Below are 20373 nucleotides of genomic sequence, written 5' to 3'. Positions count from 1 at the left end.
CTGAGCATCTCCACCTAAACAGCCCTGTCTCAGGGCTGTTCAGCGTTCAGAACTCCAGGCCTACATTCTCCCAGAAAGATTTTGTAGGTACTGAAAAAGTGACTTCATAGAAGGAAATTGGAAGGAATCATAAACCTAAAACTAAATCTTGAATAGGACTTTTTTTTTCTGTGTCCAATGGGGAAAAATAAAACTTAACCTTTTTATTCAGGGCTTACCTAAGGCCTTAGTCTTGCATCTCTTGTGACTCCTCCTCATCTCCTCATCCTCAGTGAGAAATGTATGTTCTCCAACCAAGAGGCAGCCTCACATAGGAGAGAGGGAGATGGACTGTGAGGCCAGATGTCTGAGTTGGAATACCACTTCCATCACTTATTGGATTAAGTGATGAATTGGAATACCACTTTCATCAATTATTAGCTTCCAATATGGCACATACTATCACTTGGCTGGTATTCACACCCTTCCAAAATGAAGAAAGGCTGATTTGTATGACCAGTGAAAGGAATATGGCAAAAGGGATAGCATGTGCCATCTGAGGCTACCTTAGGGCCTTGCAACTTCTGCCTGCCTTGAGTTGTTTCCTTTGGCAGAAGTCAGTGTGATGACATGAGAACACTCACATATACTGAAGAGAGATCTGTATGGGGAGGAACTGACATCTCCTTCTCCAGGAGCCAGCACCAACTTGTAAGGCATAAAAGTAAATCATTTTGAAAGTGGAACCTGATGTCCTTTTTTAAACATTCAGATGACCACAGCTCCAGATGGTATCTGACATCTTATGAAAGACCTTAACTCAGAATCACCCAAACTGTCCTTGAACACCTTAACCACAGAAACAATGAAATACATAAATTATTATCGTTGTTTTCAGTCATTAGGTTTCAGGTGATTTGTTATGCAACATCAGGTAACCATAATAAACTTTGTGACCTTGGGCAGTGTCCACATGTATAAGATGATAATAATAGCACCTACTTTATGGGATTGTTGAGCGGGTTAAAGTAGCCAATATAAATCAAACATATATATTAGTATCTAGCACAAAGTAACTACTGTCCAAGTATTTGTTAAATATTAACCATTTTTTAGTGTGTCCATCTGCAGTGTATCCAACACTTATAGGAAATTGGATTCTCAGGTTTCCCAGGATCTCAGTTGCTCTCCCATCACTGCTGGTCAGGACACTATAGCCCATTTCAGCTCACACGCAAAAGTTTGCATTATGTGGGCTAGAAGAGGACTCTTATTGTTGAGGAAAGTATTTGTTCCTTAGAATGTGCTGTGCTTAGTCGCCCAGTCATGTCCGACTCTGCAAACCCCATGGACTGGTAAATTCCCATTTCCCTAAAGGTACTTTATCCACAATGGATTCCAGTTCTTTGCATGATTCCATGGTTCTTTTTTTCTTATGTTTCCCTCATTCTTCTCTATAGAAGAGCTTCCTATTCCCAATTCTCACCCTTGAAATGTGCTTCCTGAGCTTTTTGGTTTTAAATGTAGGAAAGCAAAAATGAGAAGCCCTTAACCATAATGAGACTATTACAGAGACCATGTGTTTTTTTTCTGTTCTCAGTATCTGTTTCACTTTCAGAGGTAGATATTGGGCACCTGTATACTTGTCAGAAGTCAGGACTTCAAAGGTCATTTAGTCCAATCTCTTATTTTAGAGATGAAGCTCTCCAGTGACCTGTCCTGGACAGTGGCTTGTTAATCACCCAAGCCGCAATAGAAGTGGTCCCTTGAGTCTGGCTTTCTTCGTCACACTCTTAACCCTTTTATGACAATGCAGTGAATAGACAAGAAGAGTTTCCACCAAAGATTGCATCTTGCCTATCTCTGCCATTCATAGCATTGTCTATTCCATCCACAGCTTCAGGAAATAGGCAAAGGGATGACATCTCTACCTTTTCTGTTTCCCAGCAGGATTGTAACGTCATCAGATGCTTTCCAATTTCATGCCCAGTATGTTTTGAAATCTTTGAAAGCCAGAAAAGTCTTTGTTGCTAATTTTCTTCTGGAACAGTGCTCTGTGGTTGTAGAATGTTCCTTGGGCTTGAAACATTGCTTTACTTGGAGACTTTTCCCCTTTCATTTGTGAACACTAATGAGAAAGGTAATTTATTCACATGACCCTGAAAGTTCCAGATGTTCTGTCTGCCAACTTATGGGTAGATTCTAAAAGTGGCTAATTAGCAGATCCTCTATCTGGTGGCTACACTTGATGTGTAAAAAAAGATCAGGCATAGTTACTAGGTTCCAAATGGGGTTTTCACATTGCTGAGGGGACTCCCCAGTCAATCCTAAGGGAAATCAGTCCTGAATATTCACTGGAAGGACTGATGCTGAAGCTGAAACTCCAATACATTGGCCACCTGATGTGAAGAACTGACTCATTGGAAAAGACCCTGATGCTGGGAAAGATTGAAGGTGGGAGGAGAAGGGGACGACAGAGGATGAGATGGTTGGATAGCATCACAGGCTCAATGGACATGAGTCTGAGCAAACTCCGGGAGTTGGTGATGGACAGGGAAGCCTGGCATGCTGCAATCCATGGGGTCACAAAAAGTTGGACTTGACTGAGCGACTGAACTGAACTAGGGAACTCTAAGGAAACACCTCTCCAAGTAAAGTAGTAGGAACTGTTTTTGCTGGAAATCATTGTCTGTATCTTGTCTCAAAATGTCTAACCAAAGAAAAAATTGGGGATTTACAATATTAGGCATGGTGGTGGTATATAGAGCATTTAGATGTCAAAGCTGCAAACACAGAAGAGATGCCTAGGTGTAGGGCTTCCTTGGTAGCTCAGCTGGTAAAGAATCCACCTGCAATGGAGGAGATCCTGGTTCAATTCCTGGGTGGGAAAGATCCTCTGGAGAAGGGGATGTACCCACTCCAGTACTCTTGGGCTTCCTTGGTGGCTCAAACCGCCAGGAATCCGCCTGCAATGCAGGAGGCCTGGGTTCAGTCCCTGGGTTGGGAAGATGCCCTGGAGGAGAGCATGGCAACCCACTCCTCCACTATTCTTGCCTGGAGAATCCCCATGGACAGAGGAACCTGGCGGGCTACAGTCCACGGGGACACAGAGAGTCGGACGCTTCTGAGCAAGTAAGAACAGCAGACAGCACGGGAAGGCAGCAAATGTAAAAACAATGAAACAAATTACAACAGAAGCACCAACTCTGCCTCTCCTTTGTGGCGTTATTATTTAAAGTTCAAAAGTCTTTGAGAAGATTAAAATAATCTTTTTAGGATACTGTCACATTTAAAGAACCACAAAAGGAAGCCGAATGAGCTGAGAGAAACACACAAGTGAATCAGCAAGCTGACAGCTGCTGCATTGAAATCAGTATTGTAATATGTCAGTTTTCAGCTCTTCACATATAATCTAGACAGAGACATAGCTTTTCGTCTGCCTCGTTATGATTTCCCTCTGTCTGGTGCGGTTTGGGTCACATCTGTCGGCTGCATTCTCATCTTCATGAGATCTGCATTGACTGGTAGTTTAAACCCCGTGTTTATCTATGTCTGCGGTTCTTATTTTTCTCCCAGGGAAGTCTCCAGAGAAGCACAGAATCCCCTGATGTGAGTGTCCTGATATTACTAATCCACAGTTGGTTCCCACATTCAGGCAGTTCTGTATGTTCATGCTAGAATTTTGGGTGCATTCATTATGTATACCTTTTAACACTTATTAACTCAGGAAAAAATAATTTGACTAAATAAAAACTTAAAGCCACTTCCTGAATGTCCCAGATTAATTTGAAACAGAATTGCTCACATTAAGCAAAACAAGCTGTTTGTTTGATATTTGCATGTTTTCCATTCACAGATTGCTATGTCTCTAGTGATGAAAGACTAAGAAACACTGCTTCAATCCTCAGAACTCAGCTGGCATCTAGATAGGGGTTTAAACTGTAGCATGCCTGCCCATGTTCAAGCCTAAGAAATCCTTTTGCATTTCATCCATTGCTAATGTTTTATGTAGGCTCATTGAATCTAACTCTTGATTTCTTTTGTAGACATATGTAATTTGAAAGAATGCAACATTTTGCAAATGTTGGACCATATTTTTATTTCATAAGGTCTTATTCGTCTGTCGACCAAGTTTTGATTACTTCCATATTGCTTTTAATTGCCTTAATATCCCCAAAGACTTTCCTATTTTGTGCATCCCTTTATCTTTGCTTCTTTTATCTCTTGCTGTGAGAGTACAAAATTGCTGACATATTCAATGTATTTGAATCCTGAGTGTTGCACAAGAGTTCTCAAATCTGTTTTAATTTTCCAATACTCAGCTGAGGACCATTATCCATTCTGTTCAGTTAATCTGTTTTTAATCATATCTGTAAAAGTTAAAGTTGTACATGAGAGAAATGGTGCATAAAGTAAAACCAGATCAAGTGTATTTTAGCATGTGTAAAGTTAAATTTTTACTTTGTTCTACCTATAAGTGTTTTTGTCCTAAGTTGTGTACTCTTGATTTCCAACAGAATTTCTCTACAAAGACTTTATGATGTTCTACTGTAAAAACTGCTTTTCCATGTATAAAATATTTGTCAATTGTTCCCAACCCCCTTGCTATCACAATGAGAACTGATGAATGTGAGTGTGCTTTCAATTCTTTTTCATAATGTAGCAGCTAAGATACATTTAGCTGCATGTATCTCATAGTTGCATTAATAGCGACACAGACCATTATAAAGACAGTTGTTTGCTTAACACAAATTCCAGAGGACCCAAGATCCCTTTATGCTATTGTTCCTCCATCTCTGGGGATCTGTGTTGCTCACACATGTATAGTCCCAGCTCTAGGTACATACCCTCACGTTACAGTAACTAAGCAGGAAGGGAAGAGACAGCAACAAAAAGATTCTTCCCGCTGCATGGCCACCATCTTTCTTCAGGGGAATCTTTCTTTGAAGCCCTAAGATGGTCTTCCCCTTAGGTCTTATCTGGCCTAGAACTGGGCCACATAGTCATCCTTAGACCAATGATTAGCAAAAGGGCAAGAGCTCATCATGACTGACTTAGGCCAATCATGATTATGCTGGGCTTCTGCATATCACTGCTTGACCAAAGAGTTCTGTTAAAAGGAACAATGAACAGGATGGTGGGTCAGAAGAAGGGATAGCCATCTGCCACACCTAATAACTCTGTTCAAGGACTTTCCTGGCTGTCCGGGAGTTAAGATTTCACCTTCCAATGCGGGGAAGTGTATGTTTGATTCCTGGTCACCATCACAGAGCTAAGATCCCACACGCCTGGAGGCCAAAAACTAAAACATAAAACAGAAACAATATTGTAACAAATTCAAAAAGACTTTAAACATAGTCCACATCAAAAATTTCTTTTTTGTAAAAAAGGTTTAAATCCTATTTACAGAGGAGATAAATCCTCTCTTAGGGTATTTAGACCCCAAGGAGTTTGCTAAAATGTTCTCAAGTGTTACATATTTATACATCATTTCCTGTGTTTTAAAATAGTGTTTTAATAGTGTTTTCCTGTGTTTTAAAATTTTATTATATGACTTTACCCCCTGAATACAACTGACACTAAGAAATATACCATTCTACATATGTAAAAGAGAAAACAGCAGAAGTCTAGAAGTGGAGAGAAAAATTAAAAAGAGAGAAGGAAAAGGAGAAAGACTAAATTGGAATGTATTTTGACTTGCAAAATCTCTTCTCTTGTATAATAAGTATACCACTTTGTGTTTTGGCCTACCGATCTTGAATTATTTCCTCAGAATAAAATTCTGGAGCACAAAAGGTGAAAGGTTACAGTCAGAAGAGCATAATTCTGCTGCAAAATCAACCAGCTATCTAAATGAAAAAATATCAAAATGTAGAAAGTGAGTGTGTTCAGACATTAATCTTCCCAGTTCTCTTCTTGTTCATGGGAGTTTGGGCCTCTGCTTGTTCTGAATTAAAACAAAAGTAAGTAGAGAAAGCTAATGTATGGTGGAAACACTTATTCTTGGTGGAGGCTCTGGGTTGGCAGTTAAATTCTCTTAGCTGCCTATGCATGACTGGGAAAATGGTTACACAGGATATTCTCTAGTTTTATTTTGAAATTTAAAGGTAGCTTAACCATTTGTATTAGAGTTCTCTTGAGTACAAGTGGGCTTCCCTCGTAGCACAGTTGGTAAAGAATCTGCCTGCAATGCAGGAGACCCTGGTTCGATTCCTGGGTCAGGAAGATCTGCAGGAGAAGGGATAGGCTACCCACTCCAGTATTCTTGGACTTCTCTTGTGGCCCAGCTGGTAAAGAATCTGCCTGCAATGTGGGAGACCTGGGTTTTATCCCTGGGTTGGGAAGATCCCCTGGAGAAGGGAATGGCTACCCACTCCAGTATTCCGGCCTGAAGAATTCTGTGGACTGTATTGTCCATGGGGTCGCAAAGAGTTGGACACAACTGAATAACTTGCACTGAGTACAAGTGACAAAATTTCATTTCAAACTAATTTGAGCAAAACACAAGACTTGGGGGAAGAATACTGGAGTAGCAGAGACTCAACGGGAAAACTCAATAACCAAGACTTGGGGAGGGTGGCAGTGACCTAAGTCAGGGACTAGAATGCTCTGGGACTCTCCTTCTATTTCTGTTTCTTCCTGAGTTTTAGCTTTATTTATTTATTTTTTAGCTCCTTCATTATTCTCCAAATAGTGGGGGCCAGGATCCTGGGCAGCCTCTGAATTATATCCTTATGTGCATGCTAAGTTGCTTCAATTGTATCTGACTCTTTGTGACCCCATGGACTATAGCCTGGCAGGCTCCTCTGTCCACGGGATTCTCCAGGCAAGAATACTGGAGTGGGCTGCCTTTCTCCAGGGAATCTTCCCAACCCAGGAATTGAACCCAGGTCTCCAACATTGCAGGCAGATTCTTTACTGTCTGAGCCATTAGGGAAGCCCCCCTACCATACAGTTTCCCCTGTTGTTACTGTCTTGCATTTATGTGGTACATTTGTTGCAAACAATGGACCAATGTTGACATATGATTATTAACTGAAGTTCATAGTGTACATTAGCATTCACTCTCTGGGTTGTACATTCTATGGGATCCATCATTACAGTACCACATAGAATAATCTCACCAGTGTAAAAATGACTTGTGTTCTACCTATTCATCCTCATCTCTTGCAATCATTCATCTTTTACCAGTCCTGCCAACATCTTGGTTATAGCCCAGTGAAACTCATTTCAGAACTCTAAGATAATACATTCCTGTCATTTTAAGCCACCTTGCGGCAGGGAGCAGGACAGAAGCTGGGACTCTCAGTGGCTCCCTGGCCATGGTGGTGCAGATGGGAAGTACGTTCCTTGGAAATGAATTACATCCTTACATAAATGTGATCAGAGAGGAAAGCGTTCTTTTTCTCCAGGAAGAGTTTGGAAAATGCTGAGAAAGGACTCTGGTGTTTGGCTTTGGCAACATGACCATGTTTAAAACTGCCACTATCACCTCAGGTGTGGTGGGGTGAAGGGGTGAGAAAAGGGAGGTGAGATGTATGATTGGCCCATCTCAGATTATGTTCCACTACCGTGGTTAGTACTGTACCACACACTCCCAATCACCCCCTCCCCCACCCCACTAGAGGCAAGGCTTTGAAGAAATATTTCCAGAAGAAGGGCAGTTGCTCTCAGTGGACCTAGTGGTAAATGTTCACTTTAACACACACCCATAACACAGGCTTCACCCTTAATATTTCTGATTTAGCAGCATGGATGGGGATCTATTATGGCAGATGAATAAATGATGCTCCTCTGGAATTTTGAGCTGAGCTAGTGTGGGTTCAACACAAGTTTCAAAAGACTGAATGATATGTGAGATCCAAAGCCAGCTTTTAGAACCAGTTTAAGAACTCTTCTTTGTACTCTTAGGTTCTATATGATTGTACTGAAACTGCTTTCCCTATATCAGGTCCTCTTAAATGCCACCCTACTCCAATAGCATTTCCCCAGTTCACTCTTATCGGCCTTTCTCAGCATCTAATCTTCATTTATTCATTAACTTATTCAATTATTCAGCTGTATTATTTGATGAATCTTAGAGATGCTACAAAAGATAGGGTCTCACTTCTCAGATAATTTTATGTGAGAACAGGAAATAGAGAAGTAAACTAGAGAATGGATAATTTACTTGCCACTTGCAATAACTGCTGCGAAGATAATAAACAGAATACTGTAAAAGAGAGTGTTTATGAAAGATTACATAAATAGGATTTATTTGTCCATAATTCTGCTTAAAAACAACAACAAAAAACCCCAAAAAACCTCTCCCTGTGAAGAGCTTTGGTGCTAACCTCTCTTCTGGTCTGTTTCCAAGTTCTTTCTCTAGATCTGCTCTCTCCTCCCTCTTTTTGTGACAAAGAGGCATTCCCTGAGACCAAATAACTAAGTAGATGACTTTAATTCTCCCAGTTCCCCCTTCTTTACCATGAGAGTACTTCCTCATTCATCCTCTGCCTCTTACTATTTCTCATGCTATGCATGGGAATTAAACCTCCTCCCCAAGAGAGAAATGCCTAAGAGAAAGCAAAGCTCTCTGCTGGAAAGGTAGCTGGTTACTGAGAAGGAGGATAGTTTCTGGAGAGGTGTTCCTTACAATTTTCCTGTTGCCAAAGCAACAACTTAGTCCAGGTTCTCTGAACAAGACATACAACATTAGGGTAAGATAGTCCTTATTTTTCTATTTGTGTCCATTTCCCATTTTTCTATCTGCGTCATTTATTTTCAATTATCAATATACTGTTGTTGCTTAGTTTCTAAGTTGTGTCTGACTCTTGCGACCCCATGGACTGTGGCTTGCCAGGCTCCTCTGTCCATGGGATTTCCCAAGCAAGAATACTGGAGTGGGTTGCCATTTCCTTCTCCATGGGATCTTCCTGACACAGGTATTGAACCTGGGTCTCTTGCATTGCAGGCAGATTCTTTACTGCTGAGCCACCTGGTAGCTGAGTGGTAAAGAATCTGCCAGCAATGCAGGAGCCTCAGGAGACATGGGTACAATCCCTGTGTCAGGAAGATCCCCTGGAAAATGGCATGGGAACCCATTCTAGTATTTTTCCCTGGAAAATCCCATAGACAGGGGAGCCTAGTGGGCTACAGTTCATAGGGTCACAAAGAGTCAGATACAACTGAAGTGACCTACCATGCATGCACCAGGGCAGCCCAAACATATGGTTACACTTTATATAAATAAACACTGTCATCGAATTTCCTTAATATATAACCACAGGTAAGTAATGGAGTTAAAAAAAAAAACAACAAACCTAGTGCTGTTTGGATCTTAGAAAATTTTCTCCCATCAGTGGACATTTCAAAACACTTTCTGTAACCTTCCTTATCTTCCTATGCAGATGAATGCCAGGCTGTGTCTGTTTGCAAGACAACCAGAATCCAGGATATGTGCCAAGCTCCTCATGTCTCAACTTTCAGGTTTTCTCTTGGAATGAATTGGTACTCACCTCATTTCCAAGCTGGTCCTCTGTTTTGAAGTGATGGAAATCTGTCACCAAAAACATGGTGGGGTTTCCTGAATTCAGACTGTGCTGACATAAGTTATGGGGCTGAAACGAGTTTATGGCTAGGCAAAATGGCATTTGATTGAAAATATTCTGGTAACGTTTATAAGGCATGTAAACAAACTATTGTAAAACAAACTTTTAGAATATTTTAAAAATCAAGGACAATTACTCATTAATAAAAATGTCTTCCAAGATAGTTGTTTGGAAAGTTGTGGTCCAACATTCCCCAAAGCAGATAATTAGATTCCTAGCCCTATAGCCACAATGTGATCAATCTTTCAGAGAGTAAGCCTTTATGAATTCTTCTCCCTTTCTTTCTCAGAATACTCTCTATTTTCTGGTCTTCCCTCTGTTGCCATAATATTTTTTAGCTAGCAGGCTCATTTTTTCCAATTGTTAGCTAATGGGGCTTCCTTTATTATGACACACTTCTTTAAAATCCCTAGCCTTGTCTATTTCTTAGGTCTCTCTTATAAGCTAGTCAGCCCATCAAACAGTGAAGAGAATTTATTGAATGCTTACTGTATGAACAGGAATAAATGAGGTAAAATGCAGAAACACTTATGGTCCAGCTGAGAGACAATACTGAAACAACGAAAATGACGAAAGAACAAACATGAAGCAAACAGAGTCAATAAGTGATTACAAGATGGCTATCAAGGGATATTCAAGTGGATCAGGTTAATTAGGAGAGACATTCTGGGAGAGAGCACTCCAGGAGAGAGTGGAGGATTGAAGGAAGGACTGAAGCAAGACCAAATGGGAATAGGGGAGGGTGCTCTCCCTACTGCTCTACAGAGTGTTAGAGGGATAGTGAGATTCACCTAAGTACTCTTGCTTCTAGAAGCCACTTTAAGAATCTTAGATTTGTTTCCTAGCCTCATATGTGAATCAGAACCAGTGTCTCAAAGAGACACTTTGTGTGAACACTCCAGAAGTATCCCCAAGAATAAGTTTTTATTGCTTCCCCATTATTTCAGAGTCAAGTCCAAATCCCTTACCATGGAAATCATGAGTATTTGCAACCAGACTAATGCTTCCTTTTGATCCTTGCTTTCCTTACCAGGGAAGCATGTGTCCTTACTTCACTGAACTTCTAGCAGCTTATAGAACATGCCAGGCAATCCCTTCTTGCCTTTGCCTATGCTGCAACCTTTGCCATAAATTTTCCTCTATTTGATCTCCGACAGGCAAAACTCATGCTTCTACTCCAAATGTCTTTTCCTCTCTGAAAACAGCCCCTTCCTTCTTTTTTTTTTAGGACTAAGAATTCTTTCTTCTGTTTTCTGCAAAAGTACTAATTGGATTTCCTCTCAGACTTAGCACAGCACACCATCATTTGCGGGAGGACAAGTTTTATATACCATCATATTGTGAACTCCTCAGAGCTGAGATTGTGTTCTGTTATATTTATAATCCTGCTCTTAGTACCAGAAAGGGCAGGTAGTACATGTACACATCATGCTTACTAAACTAGAACCAATAATCAGCTTTCTGTGGTGTCTGCATCCCTTTAAGACACCATTTGCCCTTTTGCAGGTTCTTGACAATAAGAGAGAACTCATCTAAATATGTACAGTGGTGTAGAAAATTTCAAAACTTCCCATGAACTTGGCATTATTTTTGGCCTCAAATTCTTTGGATATCTCTTATATACAATTTGCTTTGGCAGTTTAAACAGAGTCCACAAATATATGTATTCTGATAGTCATTTGAATTTAAAAAGTGAATGAATTTGATATTGCAAAGTAAATAAAACCATATTGAAAAGTTGGCTATGTGTATTTTTTCCTACGTATCAATTTTACTGTTTTATTTCCCCAACAAGTCATATAATCAATACCATTTATTCATCCTTTTCCTTACCCTTTGGTATTTTATTCACATTTTAGGTTTACTTTCTAAAAGTCTTACATGTAAATATTATTGATGAACCTATGGAAAGGATTGGAATGTAAATAATGTTTATGTGCATGTGTGTATTTGTGTATATATTTAGGATTTACATAGACTATTGTCACCTAAATAGGAGGTTCCAGAGCTAAGTACTGTGAGTTCTGGGTTTAGTAATCTAGTGGTGAAAATAAAAACTGCACTTAAGTAATTGAAGGGGAAGCAAAAAATGCCATGAAAATGGTATAGGAAAAAAGTGATTTCTCTCATCCTGGGAAATAATGGTGGGAGGTGGAAGGTTTGCATCTTTACTTGTACTTGAGAAGGCAGGAGAAGGATATTTTAGATACAACTAAAAGTCAACAAAGATAGAGAAGTGGTTGAGCTTGGGATCTGTAAATCATTAATTTTGGCTGGGGCTCAGAGTACTCTGAATCACTCCTCAGCTAGGATGTCATTGACTTATCACTTTAATTCATAAAACTGAAAATTAAATTGAGAAGAACAGTCATATATCCCTCATTTAAAAACCTACACTTCAGTTTTTCAATCCTTGTTCTGAAAAACCCAGATGAAGTCAATACATAGAGTATATGCCAAATGAAAGCCTGGCTTTAGGTACAAGTTTAACTATAGAGACACATTTTCTCTGTCCACTTCTTAAGAACACATTATTGATGCACCCAGATTATAAAGATGTTGTTCATAATGAGAAACATGGGATGCAGAAAGGCTACATCCTACAACAATTAGGTATATGAACAGAAGATTGAAAGAGGGTTGATTCTCTCCCTTTCTGCCCCCTTGAATAATGAGAGTTGGGAGGGGTGAAGGAAAGGGAATCATTTTCTACTTATCAATGGATTTGATGGAGCCATAGGTACTGAAGCTGCTATGAGCACAGACAACCAAGACCAGAAGAGCCAGGGACACAGTAAATGGTAGCAGCAGGCTTGCCTCCAGGGAGATAGCAATGTTGGCAACATCAAGCATTGACAGCATTTCTTGCCCTCCCTCTACCTTTCCCCCATCACCAGGGGTGAATGCTGAAGTCTCTTTTAGTAGGTATTTGTTTAAAAGTTGGTTTTCTGATAAGATCTAAGAGGCTGCTTGCTGGACATTGAAATACATGGGGCAAAATTTAATAGAGCTGCAAGGAAAAACAGATGGATTCACTTTATAGTTGGAGATTGTAATACCTCTCTATCAAAAATGGATAGATTCAGCAGGCAGAAAATCAGTTCAGAGTCAAACTCAAACACTGGTATAACTGATATCTATTGAGTACTTAATCCTTCAACAGGAGATTATACATTCTTATCAAACTTCTGTGGTATAGTCACCAAGATAGACTTCATTCTGACCCATCATAACAAGTTTAACAGAATAGAAATCACGTATCTACTTCAGACCATAGTGGAATTAAACTAGAAATTAACAACTTTAAAAAGAAAATTCCCCAATATAAAGAGATAAAGCAGTATATCTCTAAATAACACTCAGATCTAGTTAGAAATCTCCAGAGAAATTAAAAATATTTTGAAGTAAATGAAAGTGAAAGCACAATTTTTCAAAAATTTTGAGATGCAGCAAAAGTAGTACTCAGAAGGAAATCTATAGTATTGTATTAATATTAGAAAAGAAGAAAGATCTAAAAGCAATAATTTGGCTTTCTGTCTTAAGAAATCATAAAAAGAGGCACAAATTGGGAGCGGGTATCAGGATGGGGAACACATGTAAATCCATGGCTGATTCACGTCAATGTGCGGCAAAAACCACTAGAATATTGTAAAGTAACTAGCCTCCAACTAATAAAAATAAATGAAAAAAAAAAAAAAGGAAGCAGGAAGAAAAATATATTAAGAATTTGAGCAGAAATCAATGGCATTGCAAAGAGGAAATCATGGCTCTGCAAGATCTTTGAAAAAAAAACTGGCTCTTTGAAAAGATCAATAAAATTGCTAAGTTTTTAGCTAGATGAACTAGGAAATAAGAGAGGAAATACAAATTATTAATATTTGAAAATAAAGAGAAATATTATAAATGAAATCATCATTAATATTAAATCATAATATTAGAAATGAAATCATCATTATAAATTTCATGGACATTAAATAATAATAAATGAATATGCTCTTCATGCTCATATGTTATTCATATGTTATTCAAAATTGTTCAAAATTGAACAATTTTATGCCTACATATTTGATAACCTAGATGAAATGGATCAATACTTTGAAAGACACAATCTGCCAAAACTCATGCAAGAAGAAACACACAACCTGAATAGGCCTGTATCTATTAATTAAATTGAATTAATAATAAATAACTTTCTAAAATAGAAAGCAACAGGCCAGGATGAGTTTACTGGTGAATTCTACCAAATATTTAAGGAAGAAATTATATCAATACTATACAATCTCTTCCAGAAGACAGAGCAGAAGGAATACTCCCTACCTCATCCTATGAGTTAGCATTATCCTAACAAAGTTAGATGAAAACATTACAAGAAAACTCTCTTACGAACACAGAAGCAAAAAATCCTTAACAAAATGTTAGTAAATCAAATCCAACAAGATGTAAAAAACATTTATATACCATGATGCAGGTTTTATTTCTGACATGTAAGGCTGATTTAAAACTCAAAAATCAATTGATGCAATCAATCACATCAACAGATTAATGAAAAATATGATTCAGTAGGTGCAGAAAACACATTTGACAAAATCAAACACCTTTTCATGATAAAAACTCTTGAAAAACTAGGAAGCAAGGGCAACATTCTCATGTTAATCAAATATATTTACAAAACCCTATATATTTAATGGTAAGAAACTTGAAGCTTCTCTGCTAAGATCAGGAATAAGATAAAGATGTCCCTCTCATTACTGCTTTTTAATATCACACTGGAAGACCTAGCTAGTGCAATTAGACAAGAAAAAAAAAACCAAAAGTTACATATAGTGAGACAGAAGACATAAAACTATTTTTGTGTGCAGATGACATAATCATCTTTTAGAAAATCTGAAATAATGGACAAATTCTGGAACTAATACATCATTATAGCAAGGTTTCAGGGTTCAAGGTTAACATACAAAAGGCAATTGCTTTCCTATATGCCAGCAGTGGAAAAACAAATCTTGAAATTAAAAGATTGAAATACCATTTGAAATACCATTGAAATACTATTTACATTACACCTCCCCAAATTAGATACTTAGGAATGAATTTAACAAAATAAAACTCTGATGAAAGATATAAAAAAAGAACTAAACAAGTGAGGAATAGTTCATATTCATGGATAGGAAGATTCAATATTGTCAAGATACCAGTTCTTCCCAATTTGATCTATAGATTCAGTGCAACCTCAATCAAAATCTCAACTATTAATAACTCAAAGTTCAGTTATTTCGTAGGTGTAGACAAATTGATTATAAAGTTTATATGGAGAGGCAAAAGACTCAAAATAGCTTATCACTGAAGGAGAAGGACAAAATCAGAGAAGTGACAACATCTGACCTCAGGACTTAGTATAAAGCTACAGTATTCAAGATTATGAAGAATTAGTAAAATAAAAGAGAAATAGGTGAGTAGGACATAATAAGGAATTCTGGGACAGGACCATATCAATATAGTCAAATGATCTTTGTTCAAGGAAAAAGGGCAGTACAATGGAGCTAAGACAATCTTTTAACATTTCAACAAATGGTGTTGGAAAAACTAGACATTCACATGGCAAGAAGTGGGGTGTGGGGATGAGTCTAGACATTGATCTTACTGTGTTGGCAAAAATTAGCCCAAAATGGATCAGAGTCCTAAATGTAAAACACAAAACTATAAATACTTAAAACTCAACAATACGGAAACAACTGATCATATTTAAAAATATACGAAATATTTGAAGAGACATCTTACTGAAGAAGGTACACAATTTCAATAAGCATTCACAAATATTTATAATATTACATGTCATTATGGAGTTGTAAATTAAAATAGCAATGCAAAACCATTACATACTCGAATGGCCCAAATCTAAAACACACAGCTATAGAAACATGAAATAACATGCACAAAGGAGACTGATGAATAGTCTATGTTGTATCCATACAATAAAACACTGTGCTAAGTCGCCTCAGTTGTGTCCGACTCTGTGACCCCGTGGACTGTAGCCCACCAGGTACCACCGCCCATGGGATTCTCTGGGCAAGAATACTGGAGTGGGTTGTCATTTCCTTCTCCAACATAACACTATGTAGTCATTAAACCAACAAACAAAACTAAAAACGTTTCTTATGATACTAATTGATTTAGAGGATACATAAATAAGTTTAAAAAACAAGATACAAAAGGATATATAGTGTGATGAACTTACTTTTACAAAAAGAAATATATAAAGATAAAATAGAAACAAACAATGTTTATCTAAGGGTGACTGGGGATACAGTGATACCAGTGGAAATTTATTTGAGAATACATTTTTCATATTGTTTGTCTTCTGAATAACATAAAATTTTACATATTCAAAAATTAAATTTGATGAAAATTGATGAAGAAAATTCAAACCCTTTAATTGATTATAACCTGTAAAAAATTGGCTTGAGTATATAAAATTATTGTGTTAACTCCCCATAAAGAATGATACATTTAAGGAACTTTTATGTACAAAACTACACATCCTTTATGAAATCAGCAGTTTTAGGTAAGAATAGTATCAAGAAACATTTTCTGCAAAGGGCAAATAGCAGATGTTTCATGCTTTGTGGGTCATATAAGCTCTTTGGTATTCTTTTTTTGTTATTTGATTTTATAACTTTTCAAAATGTGAAAAGCCTTCTTAGATTGAGATACAATAACAAACTTTGCAGGAGTGTCCTGTGAATCATATTTTGATTGCCACTGTTCTGCTGCTGCTGCTGCTAAGTCACTTCAGTCGTGTCTGACTCTGTGCGACCCCAAAGACAGCAGCCCACCAGGCTCCCCAGTCCCTGGGATTCTCCAGGCAAGAACACTGGAGTGGGTTGCCATTTCCTTCTCCAGTGCATGAAAGTGAAAAGTGAAAGTGAAGTCACTCAGTGTGTCCGACTCATAGCGACCCCATGGACTGCAGCCTACCAGGCTCCTCCGTCCATGGGATTCTCCAGGCAAGAGTACTGGAGTGGGGTGCCATTGCCTTCTCTGGCCACTATTCTAGATTTAAAGAAAATAAAGAAACATAACAGTCAAATGCAATTTATGAATCTTGATTTGGTCCTAGAATGAAAAATAACCCAGCTATAAAAGTTATTTTGGGAATAACAGGATAAATGTATATGTGGCACAGTATTAAGAAGATTCTTTTGAATTACTATTGCTTTTTTCACTAGGCATAACCATAGTGTTGTGGTTATACCAGAGGTTTTTATTTTTAGGTGATATTCACTGAAATATTATGAAGTGAAGGGTCTTGCTAACTGCAACTTGCTTTTAAATGTTTTAGGAAAAATAAATAGAAATAAAAGATAGCAGAAGTCAATGTGTGCATGCTAAGTTGTTTCAGTTGTGTCTGACTCTTTGCAACCCCATGGACTGTAACCTACCAGGCTGCTCTGTCCATGGAATTCTCCAGGCAAGAATACTGGAATCAGTTGCCATATCCTCCTCCAGGGGATCTTTCCAACCCAGGAATCAAACCCTTGTCTCTTATGTCTCCTGCATTGGCAGACAGTTCTTTACCACTAGCGCTACTTGGGAAATATCACCAGGAGTCAATAAATGTCCTTAAATGATTGAATAGATGTACCTCTAATTTACCCAGTCTTTTGCAAAAATGTGGAGAAATGAAAGATCATGAGAATCAATCACCAGATTCTAGGCAGGTATGGATGATGTCAAACCTCTAAAACTGAGTTTAAATTTATTACATTTTTAAGATTTGCATCATATGTGAATAACAAGAAAGAAAAATTGATTAGTTTTAGAGTTAAAAAGGACATATTAAGAGTCATCATGAAAATTATTTTTTTGAGTTTCGAATCAGAATTTTGAATCTAGAAATATGGAAACTCTTACTCAAACATGCAGATAAGGAAACCACTGCCCAGAAAGGCTTTGCCCTGTGTCCAAATGCATCAGAGTCAGCGTAAAAGTGTAAAAGATCAGAAACTATAATGCCTAGCACTTCTGTCTTTCCACTGTTTTGAAGCTGTTTACTATAGCTCAAAGTTACATATCTGATAAAGCCCTCATTTACGTTAATTCATCAGATTAGCTTTCCGATAAATTCCTTTCAACACAGCAAAATGTTTTGTAGTTTTCTATTTGTGATTACCATTGTGTGGATAAAGACAAAATGAATAAGTTGAACAATTTACTAGAAGTTGCACAATAAATTCAGGTTATATGTGCAAACAATTTGATAAATGTGTTCCTAAAAATTCAGCCCCTTGTCTCTCACCTAAACACAGCAAAACAAACTTACTTAACATTATAAAGTGAGACAAAGGGACCTTGATTTTTTAAATTTGTGATTCATATTGTAAAGCACAGGATATATTCCAAAAGGAGTCTATTTTCAAAATTCTCAATATCTTGTAGAGGCTCCTCTCTGAATCAAAACAGCTTTTCCTTCTCTAGTCCAAAGAAAGTGAAATTCGATGTCGTCCAATGGATGACTAAATATACCACACTCAAAGGTAAGGGGAATAAGGTGGGATTGTGGAAGAGGAAGGAACTAAAGGACTTTAAGGTACAGAGAATCCATTGTGGAAAGAGACTCATCAGAGACTAAGTGAAGTAGAGGATTTTTTCTCCCCCTAGGACAACTAGAGGGATGGTTTCACGGTTGGCTTTGAGACAAGTGAAGAATCAGGTGCATTGAAGATCCACTTACATTTTATGGATACAAATTCCCTTCAATTTTATATTCAAAATTACTTCTTCATTTGAAAAAAAAAAAGGAATTGCAGGGATTCATGCATTGATAGTATCTTTAAATCTCTAGTAGCTGGAATTATTAAAGTTCCAATTAGATTATATTGGAGTTTGACATTCAAGGACACTTCTATTAAAAAGAGGTTGCTATGTAGTCTGCTCTGCAGATACCTTTGATGTCTTTACCAAAAGATATCTTTTCAATGTAAAAAGAAAAGAGCAGTGGCTGTCCGTATTGCCTTCCGTGTGAGAATGTGCTGGAATATTTTATTGTTGGGTTGGCATTGAAGTCTGCTGTGAAATGATTTTTATGAATGCCATTTCCTGGGAGGCTCACAGAACTGAGAATTGCATGTCATGAGGCCATGATCTCAAAGAGCAGAAATCAAATAAATAAAAGTCTTGGGGAATTATGGTCTATGGAATATATTTTCTTTCCAAAATGAGTTCATCGTTCACTTTGATGTTGAGTTTAAATGGATCATATGAGGACAAAAAAAAAATACATCTATCTTTAAGTGGTAACAAAGTTTCATTTAAGAATTTTCTCCATAAAAATAGTACCTGAGGTCTAAAATTCTAGTATAAAAATAAGGAAATAGTTACCATGGTAGAAGGACATGGTTTAATACATAGTTTTAAAGCTTTTGATTTAATGATGTTCATATTTAGGAAATGAGAAATATCAATTTAGAGATTATTATCCCAAAAGGGTATATGCTTGAGGGTTCCTTTCTAATAGCCTATTAAAGGGGATTCTCTTTAAGGAGAAGTAGTTTAACTGTAAGACAGAAAAGTCAAATATAGAAATTCTGGCAAATGTTCAATAGGTCAAGTTCAAGGAAAATTTATCATTATCTTCCAGATAATTTTAAGCAAGAGGCACATTTTAGAATACAATGAGAGAACAAGGATCAACAAAACTTCATATTCAAATGAGACACAGACATCCTTCAGACATTCATATTTGGACAGACTATTAATTTGATTCATTCAGTTGCCAACTACAATGAATTGGGCACACTTTTATCATATGGATTAAAATTTCAAGTAATTGGGATAACTTGTAGTCATGAGCTGAGCCCAACTGATTGAAATCTAAAAGTAATACATACAGAATTTTTCAATCTCTAGTAAGAGGAAAAAAGAAGTTCCTGAGTAATTTTTTCCTATTGGAGTGTTGTGAAAGTCAACTGAGATATTTGATGAGATAGTACCACAAATACCTATACCAATACTAGGAAAAATTAATCAGTGGTAAGCAGAAATAAATATTCAATATATAGGCATAATGTTTTGTTGTGCTTCAGGGATACTGTGTCTTTTAAAAATTGAAGATGTGTGGCAATCCTGCATTGTCAGATGATGGCTACCATTTTGTTAAGCAACAGAGTATTTTTAAATTAAAGTATGTACATTTTAAAAGATATAATGCTATTGCAAACTTAGTACACCACAGTAAAGAGTAAGTATAACTTTTATAAGCACTAGGAAGCCAAAAAGTTTGTGTGATACACTTTATTGTGATATTTGCTTATTGCAATGGTATGAAACCAAACATACAGCATTTCCACAGTGCTTTCAAAGGAAATCAAGCATTTAAAACAATCTGTAATTTTATATCCTACTGTATAGATATGCTAAAAATCTGCTGTTGAAATGAGGTAAATTAGTAACAAACAGAAACATCACAGGAGATAACATTGAATCTCAAAATTCAAGTGAATGATAAATATTATGGTAGAGCAAAAAACAAAGACAATGCTGAAATATACAGGTTGATATAATCCTCTATGTCTCTTTAAAGAAATAATTCTTTAGAATAGATTCTAAACCCAGGATATGGGTCCCTTCCAGTATGCAAGGCCAGGAGTCTAGAGACTTGGTGTCCAGCATAAGGACAAGAATAATGACTACTCTAAGAATAATAATATGAAGGCATAGTACAAAAATTTCTACTTTAGCTCTCTTTATTCCCATGACCAGCGGAGGAATTTTTTTCCCCACTAAAAACAAGGCCAAGTAACTCCCCCCA

Source organism: Dama dama, chromosome 9, assembly GCF_033118175.1.
Source record: "Dama dama isolate Ldn47 chromosome 9, ASM3311817v1, whole genome shotgun sequence".
In the NCBI taxonomy this organism is placed as follows: Eukaryota; Metazoa; Chordata; class Mammalia; order Artiodactyla; family Cervidae; genus Dama; species Dama dama.
This window is presented reverse-complemented; position numbering follows the sequence as displayed.